The sequence below is a fragment of the Coregonus clupeaformis genome, chromosome 12 (assembly GCF_020615455.1).
Source record: "Coregonus clupeaformis isolate EN_2021a chromosome 12, ASM2061545v1, whole genome shotgun sequence".
NCBI classification, from domain to species: Eukaryota; Metazoa; Chordata; class Actinopteri; order Salmoniformes; family Salmonidae; genus Coregonus; species Coregonus clupeaformis.
Window position 1 is genome coordinate 52,033,247 of NC_059203.1, and position 9,528 is coordinate 52,042,774.

Genomic DNA, 9,528 nt, shown 5'->3' on the forward strand with positions numbered 1-9,528 from the left:
TCAGTTAAAAAGTCCTTGGGATTTACAGTGTAAACACCCTTGGTGTCAAACTGCAGTTACTATGGCAACAAACTCACAAGCCACAACAGGGCTCAATGAAAATGGTAAATGAACACAAATGGCTGAGAGATGCTTTCAGCAAACTGAATATCAATGTAATGGAATTACTCTCTCTTACATGCTGACAACACCGCTCGCGTTACGTGCGCGAGAGTTGCAAAATAAATGTACACATACATGTTATTTAATCATTGTGTCAACGCGCGTCTGCGTAGCCTCTCCCATCTCCTCATTGGTTTTTAGGAGCATATACCCACGTGGGTGATTGAAAGATGAATTGAGGTCCACACTCCAGTCCAGTTGGTGGTGATAATGCACCTTAAAGTTGGTTGCCAACTGCCATATAAAGTCCAAAGAAGAAGAAGCCTGAAGGAGGAGAGATGACTAGAAACGAACCTGGTTTACCCTTTTATATGTGGATTAATTGACGGAGTAGAGGACCTTTTACCTTTCAGGTAAAATAACAACCCAATGTTTATATCCCAGGACAAATTAGCTAGCAACAGCAAACTAGCTAGCTAAATTGCCATAAATGTTTAACGCTTTTCGACCTGTCCCCAAATTAATATACACAGCTCAAAAAAATAAAGGGAACACTTAAACAACACAATGTAACTCCAAGTCAATCACACTTCTGTGAAATCAAACTGTCCACTTAGGAAGCAACACTGATTGACAATACATTTCACATGCTGTTGTGCAAATGGAATAGACAACAGGTGGAAATTATAGGCAATTAGCAAGACACCCCCAATAAAGGACTGGTTTTGCAGGTGGTGACCACAGACCACTTCTCAGTTCCTATGCTTCCTGGCTGATGTTTTGGTCACTTTTGAATGCTGGCGGTGCTTTCACTCTAGTGGTAGCATGAGACGGAGTCTACAACCCACACAAGTGGCTCAGGTAGTGCAGCTCATCCAGGATGGCACATCAATGCGAGCTGTGGCAAGAAGGTTTGCTGTGTCTGTCAGCGTAGTGTCCAGAGCATGGAGGCGCTACCAGGAGACAGGCCAGTACATCAGGAGACGTGGAGGAGGCCGTAGGAGGGCAACAACCCAGCAGCAGGACTGCTACCTCCGCCTTTGTGCAAGGAGGAGCTGGAGGAGCACTGCCAGAGCCCTGCAAAATGACCTCCAGCAGGCCACAAATGTGCATGTGTCTGCTCAAACGGTCAGAAACAGACTCCATGAGGGTGGTATGAGGGCCCGACGTCCACAGGTGGGGGTTGTGCTTACAGCCCAACACCGTGCAGGATGTTTGACATTTGCCAGAGAACACCAAGATTGGCAAATACGCCACTGGCGCCCTGTGCTCTTCACAGATGAAAGCAGGTTCACACTGAGCACATGTGACAGATGTGACAGTCTGGAGACGCCGTGGAGAATGTTCTGCTGCCTGCAACATCCTCCGGCATGACCGGTTTGGCGGTGGGTCAGTCATGGTGTGGGGTGGCATTTCTTTGGGGGGCCGCACAGCCCTCCATGTGCTCGCCAGAGGTAGCCTGACTGCCATTAGGTACCGAGATGAGATCCTCAGACCCCTTGTGAGACCATATGCTGGTGCGGTTGGCCCTGGGTTCCTCCTAATGAAAGAATCCAATTGAGCACATCTGGGACATCATGTCTCGCTCCATCCACCAACGCCACGTTGCACCACAGACTGTCCAGGTGTTGGCGGATGCTTTAGTTCAGGTCTGGGAGGAGATCCCTCAGGAGACCATCCGCCACCTCATCAGGAGCATGCCCAGGCATTGTAAGGAGGTCATACAGGCACGTGGAGGCCACACACACTACTGAGCCTCATTTTGACTTGTTTTAAGGACATTACATCAAAGATGGATCAGCCTGTAGTGTGGTTTTCCACTTTAATTTTGAGGGTGACTACCAATCCAGACCTCCATGGGTTGATACATTTGATTTCCATTGATAATTTTTGTGTGATTTTGTTGTCAGCACATTCAACTATGTAAAGAAAAAAGTATTTAATAAGATTATTTCATTCATTCAGATCTAGGATGTGTTATTTTAGTGTTCCCTTAATTTTTTTGAGCAGTGTAAATATACAGTGGGGGAAAAAGTATTTAGTCAGCCACCAATTGTGCAAGTTCTCCCACTTAAAAAGATGAGAGAGGCCTGTAATTTTCATCATAGGTACACGTCAACTATGACAGACAAATTGAGGAAAAAAAATCCACAAAATCACATTGTAGGATTTTTTATGAATTTATTTGCAATTTATGTTGGAAAATAAGTATTTGGTCACCTACAAACAAGCAAGATTTCTGGCTCTCACAGACCTGTAACTTCTTCTTTAAGAGGCTCCTCTGTCCTCCACTCGTTACCTGTATTAATGGCACCTGTTTGAACTTGTTATCAGTATAAAAGACACCTGTCCACAACCTCAAACAGTCACACTCCAAACTCCACTATGGCTAAGACCAAAGAGCTGTCAAAGGACACCAGAAACAAAATTGTAGACCTGCACCAGGCTGGGAAGACTGAATCTGCAATAGGTAAGCAGCTTGGTTTGAAGAAATCAACTGTGGGAGCAATTATTAGGAAATGGAAGACATACAAGACCACTGATAATCTCCCTCGATCTGGGGCTCCACGCAAGATCTCACCCCCGTGGGGTCAAATTGATCACAAGAACGGTGAGCAAAATCCCAGAACCACACGGGGGGACCTAGTGAATGACCTGCAGAGAGCTAGGACCAAAGTAACAAAGCCTACCATCAGTAACACACTACGCCGCCAGGGACTCAAATCCTGCAGTGCCAGACATGTCCCCCTGCTTAAGCCAGTACATGTCCAAGCCCGTCTGAAGTTTGCTAGAGTGCATTTGAATGATCCAGAAGAGGATTGGGAGAATGTCATATGGTCAGATGAAACCAAAATATAACTTTTTGGTAAAAACTCAACTCGTCGTGTTTGGAGGACAAAGAATGCTGAGTTGCATCCAAAGAACACCATACCTACTGTGAAGCATGGGGGTGGAAACATCATGCTTTGGGGCTGTTTTTCTGCAAAGAGACCAGGACGACTGATCTGTGTAAAGGAAAGAATGAATGGGGCCATGTATCGTGAGATTTTTAGTGAAAACCTCCTTCCATCAGCAAGGGCATTGAAGATGAAACGTGGCTGGGTCTTTCAGCATGACAATGATCCCAAACACACCGCTCGGGCAACGAAGGAGTGGCTTCGTAAGAAGCATTTCAAGGTCCTGGAGTGGCCTAGCCAGTCTCCAGATCTCAACCCCATAGAAAATATTTGGAGGGAGTTGAAAGTCCGTGTTGCCCAGCGACAGCCCCAAAACATCACTGCTCTAGAGGAGATCTGCATGGAGGAATGGGCCAAAATACCAGCAACAGTGTGTGAAAACCTTGTGAAGACTTACAGAAAACGTTTGACCTGTGTCATTGCCAACAAAGGGTATATAACAAAGTATTGAGAAACTTTTGTTATTGACCAAATACTTATTTTCCACCATAATTTGCAAATAAATTCATTAAAAATCCTACAATGTGATTTTCTGGAGAAAAAAAATCTCATTTTGTCTGTCATAGTTGACATCTTTTTAAGTGGGAAAACTTGCACAATTGGTGGCTGACTAAATACTTTTTTCCCCCACTGTATATATATATATATATATATATATATATATATATATATATATATATATATATATATACAGTGCATTCGGAAATTATTCAGACCCCTTGACTTTTTCAACATTTTGTTACATTACAGCCTTGTTCTAAAGTAAAGTAAATAATTTTTTTCCCTCATCAGTCCACACACAATCTACACACATGACCCCATAATGACAAAGCGTAAAACAGGGTTTAAGAAATGTTAGCAAATGTATTACAAATAAAAAAATTAAATACCTTATTTACATAAGTATTCAGACCCTTTGCTATGATACTCGAAATTGAGCTCAGGTGCATCCTGTTTCCATTTATCATCCTTGAGATGTTTCTACAACTTGATTGGTGTCCACCTGTGGTAAATTCAATTGATTGAACATGATTTGGAAAGACACACACCTGTCTATATAAGGCCCCACAGTTGACAGTGCATGTCAGAGCAAACACCAAGCCATGAGGTCGAAGGAATTGTTCGTAGAGCTCCGGGACAGGATTGTGTCGAGGCACAGATCTGGGGAAGAGCACCAAAAAATATCTGCAGCATTAAAGGTCCCCAAGAACACAGTGGCCTCCATCATTCCTACATGGAAGAAGTTTGGAACCACCAAGACTCTTCCTAGAGCGGGCCTTTGTCATGGAGGTGACTAAGAACCCGATGGTAACTCTGACAGAGCTCCAGAGTTCCTCTGTGGAGATGGAAGAACCTTCCAGAAGCTCAACCGTCTCTGCAGCACTCCACCAATCAGGCCTTTATGGTAGAGTGGCCAGACGTAAGCCACTCCTCAGTAAAAGGCACATGACAGCCCGCTTGGACTCTCAGACCATGAGAAACAAGATTCTGTGGTCTGATTAAATATAAATGGAACTCTTTGGCCTGACTTCCAAGCATCACGTCTGGAGGAAACCTTGCACCATCCCTACGGTGAAGCATGGTGGTGGCAGCATCATGCTGTGGAGATGTTTTTCAGCGGCAGGGACTGGAAGACTAATCAGGACCGAGGGAAAGATGAACGGAGCAAAGTACAGAGATATCCTTGATGAAAACCTGCTCCAGAGAGTTCAGACTGGGGTGAAGGTTCACCTTCCAACAGGACAACGACCCTAAGCACACAGCCAAGACAACACAGGAGTGGACAAGTCTCTGAATGTCCTTGAGTGGCCCAGCCAGAGCCCGGACTTGAACCTGATCGAACATCTCTGGAGAGACCTGAAAATAGCTGTGCAGCGACGCTCCCCATACAACCTAACAAAGCTTGAGAGGATCTGCAGAGAAGAATGGGAGAAACTCCCCAAATACAGGTGTGACAAGCCTGTAGCGTGATACCCAAGAAGAATCAAGGCTGTAATCACTGCCAAATATGCTTCAACAAAGTACTGAGTAAAGGGTCTGAATACTTATGTAAATGAGATATTTCCGTTTAAATGTTGCTAACATTTCTAAAAATCTGTGTTTGCTTTGTCATTATGGGGTATTGTGTGTAGATTGATGAGGGAAAAAAACGATTTAATCAATTTTAGAATAAGGATGTAACGTAACAAAATGTGGAAAAAGTGAAGGGGTCTGAATACTTTCCAAATGCACTGTATACATTTCCATTTTCCTCTGCCTCAAGAGCCCTTTACGGGCTTGGGCCTCAGGGCTTCAGCCCCTGTAAGCCCCCTGCATTTATAAGGCCCTGCGAGGCTGGGCTCCTTCAATCATATGGAGAGCAAATCACATTTTTTTGTCTGGATTTTTGTCTGGCCAGAACATGTGACACGTCACTCCCTATGCAAATTTGGGTTGTAGCGTGGGGTGTAGCGGGAAGCAGACATATTGGGCTTTCTGGGACTATAAAGCATTGGACACTGCGACATTCACAGATCGCTTTGTACACCAAAATGTTAGTCGGAACCCGTCCAGAACTGCTCAAAGTCCCCTAAATAGGGGATTTAACATCAAAGAGGTTCTTAACAGGGAATGAGGATATGAGGTTCATCCAGGACTATACAGTTGTAGGATCTTAAATTAATATACAGTGCCTTCGGAAAATATTCAGACCCCTTGACTTTTTCCAATGTTGTTACGTTATAGCCTTATTCTAAAATGGATTAAATAAATAAAAATCCTCAGCAATCTACACACAATACCCCATAATGACAAAGTGAAAACAGGTTTTTAGACATTTTTGCAGATTTAGAAAACATAGAAAACTGAAATACCTTATTTACATAATTATTCAGACCCTTTGCTATGAGACTCGAAATTGAGCACAGGTGCATCCTGTTTCCATTGATCATCCTTGAGATGTTTCTACAACTTGATTGGAGTCCACCTGTGGTAAATTCAATTGATTGGACATGATTTGGAAAGGTACAGAACTGTCTATAAAATGTCCCACAGTTGACAGTGCATGTCAGAGGAAAAACCAAGCCATTAGGTCGAAGGAATTGTCCATAGACATTACATTTACATTATTTAGCAGACGCTCTTATCCAGAGCGACTTACAGTTAGTGAATACATATATATTTGTTCATACTGGTCCCCCGTGGGAATTGAACCCACAACCCTGGCGTTGCAAACACCATACTCTATCAACTGAGCTACATCCCTGCTGGCCATTCCCTCCCCTACCCTGGACAACACTAGGCCAATTGTGCGCTGCCCATGAGTCTCCCGGTCGCGGCCGGCTGCGACAGAGCCTGGATTCGAACCAGGATATCTAGTGGCACAGCTAGCACTGCGATGCAGTGCCTTAGACCACTGCGCCACTCAGGAGACTTCGAGACAGGATTGTGTCGAGGCACAGATCTGGGGAAGGGTACCAAAAAAGAATGGGAGAAACTCCCCAAATACAGGTGTGCCAAGCTTGTAGCGTCATACCCAAGAAGACTCAAAACTTTAGTCGCTGCTAAAGGTGCTTCAACAAAGTACTGAGTAAAGGGTCTGAATACTTATGTAATCAATTGTAGAATAAGGATGTAACGTAACAAAATGTGGAAAAGAGAAAATCAAGTCTGAGATTTCAGTGGAAATTACAAACTTCAGAAGCCTTTTTTCAACCTCAAATGCACTACAAGTTTTCAATTTTCTGCATTGCAGGAAATTCTCCTGCAACAGGATGATCAATTTATGATCCTACATCTGTAGGTAGCATGTTGCTCCAATAAGGTTCTTCAAAATCTCACGGTTTTCCATTACCTTAGCATTCTGGATGGTCACTTGTTGTTTTTGATGCTCATTTCAAGCCAGATCGATCCGCGTGTTCCCCAAACGTTTTTGGGTGATCTGGTGTTGGATGTGCAATGACGACTTCTCATGTTTGTTGAGGGAATTGGTCAGGTTGTTGAGGTTGCAGTAGCCGCCTTCTTCCCAAACGCAGCCACACACCCACTCCTTTAATTCATACCACTTCTGTTTAAAGGTCAGGAAGCGCAGGTGTTGGTCTCCCTCTCTTAATAATATCAAGTTTTCCTTGGAAATTCAATTTAGAAAATTGTTTGAGGTGCAGTATAGTAGTAGTTTCCATTTTGTTAGGTTGTTTTTGCTAGCTAGTTAGCTTCGTTCAATTTAAGGGATGCACACGCCAAATTATGTAGACATGCGTAAATGTGCAAAGCTCACCCCAGGCATTACCCACACAACATATTTAGGCAAAACACATAAGCCTACTAAACACAACACGTAGAGGCTTCCTGTAGGGTTTATTAACTGCATTCGGGTCACGTGTGCAATCCGGCAGTGTCAATTATGAATACGCTTTGAATTTGTGTGAAGGAAATACGCAACACTAAAGGCTGCGCATGTTGTGTAGGGCCTGCATTAGTTCCAACATTGGTGGAAAATGTTATAATTTCCTGGGTATTTTTTCGGGAATGTGAAGAGTGTTACGGGGACAGTCCTGGGAATGTTACCAATGTTACTCCCTGATGCTGACCCTGTTTATTAACAGTGACTGGAATAACGATTTGAATGGATGGGGACATTAGGGTGGAAGGCATGCATACCCTGGTGCCTTTCCTGAGGTTTTGATGCAGTTTCATCTCATCATTTTTAGATTTTTAGCATAAAAACCATTAAAGTGAACTTTTTTTATTCGATTATCAGAGGCTCCGACACTGAGGACAGTATGCATCAATGAAGGTGCAGTGACGTCTATTCCGTAAATACCTCATAAACGTATCAGGGGTGGCCCAACATTCCACATCACAAATCTCTTTTAAAGAGATGCATTTGAACAGTGCCCAAAATTTGGAATGAGCCCTCAAGCCCTCCCGGGGCTGTAAACCAACATAACAGCCTCCACTATCCAACGGGATAGCCGTTGACAAGAAAGGGTGGCCTCCCCTTGCACAAATGTGTCCAAGAAATGAAGAGTTGGTCGCTCTTGCGTAAACCTCTCGTTCTATCCAAGTAAAAGCGCAAAGCACACACTGGATATAAACAGCTAAGAGGCTTTTCTATGCAAAAGTGAAGTGCGGTGGACGGAAGGCCACAAGCTCCAAGGCGAGAGAATTGTAATTGTCGCCGAAATTAGGCATAAAGGAAGGGTTAGGTAACAAGGTCACCTCGGACAACCCCGGGGCAAACTGTAGGTACAAATAGTGAACTGACAGGGTTTGCAGTTCATTGACTCACTTTGTGGATGTAAGGGCAAGTAGTAAAGCGGTCTTAAGGGAGATATATCTCATCTTCAAAAGGCTGCTGTGAAATGACGTGAAGCACAATAAACAGGCTTGGAGACTGGGCGTAAATTATGCATTCCCTTCATGAAATGACATAACAGAGGATGTTTTTCCAACTGTGTTATTATCGAAGCCTATATGACAGGCCGAGATAGAGGCGAAATAGACCTTAACAGTGGAGAAAGCCTTCACCCCCCTTTATTGAAGTAGAAATTATGAACAATTAATACTGTACTGACTGTTCTTTTGCTCGATAGAGAGGGTTCTCCATCAATAGAGCAGAGTTGCCATCGGCTCGCCGAAGAACCCCAAAGACCCAGTGGACTACGGGAGTCTCGTAGTGAGCAAGAAAAAACCTGTTCCCAGGTTTCATTCTCTGCCTCGCTCACCTAGAGTGATGGCACCTTTTGGTGGAGAACCAAGGGGGTGCACTCGTGACGCAATAGACATATTGAGGCAAAATGCATGGCAAGAAGGCCATGATAAATGGCAAATGGCAATCGACTCATGAGAATAATCCTGTCATCATCCTTGCCATCCCCTAGTTCGCCTTCCCCTGACAGGAAGTCGTCAGCCAGTGAGGGGAGGGAATCGAGGCTATCCATAACCTTTCCCAGCTGGGCTCAGTTGTGGTGAGATGAATCTCAACCTCGACCGGTGGCCTAGAGGTGAGAGCAGACCCGCCCTTGTCAGTGTTTTACACTGCTCACAGGACTCAGGGTCGTCGAGTGCTGCCTGAGCATGTTCCCTTCCCAAGCAATTGATGCATAGAAGGTGAAAATTCTTCCCCGCAATCAAGAACGTGGGGGTTCGAGTGCTGGGCATGGTTCACTCTGGGATGGGGTAGCAGTGGCCATTGTAAAGAACAAGGCTTGCTAAAAAAAAGCAACATGATAGCCAGTAAGGCTCTGAAAAGCCATGAGCTAGCTAGGAAAAAACCACGAGGCTAATAACTAGCTAGGGTGAGCACAATAAGAAAGCTGTAGCCATGAGGCTAATGAGGTGTTTAGCTAGCTAGCAGCTACCTTGTGAATATGGTGTGCTCTTGCTAGCACAGTGCTAGCTGCGGGGGACTGCATGGGGGCAAGATAAGACTTTGGGTTGGTGAATTCCCTTGACCGAGAAGCCTAGAGGCTAAACCGGTCAGTCTAGC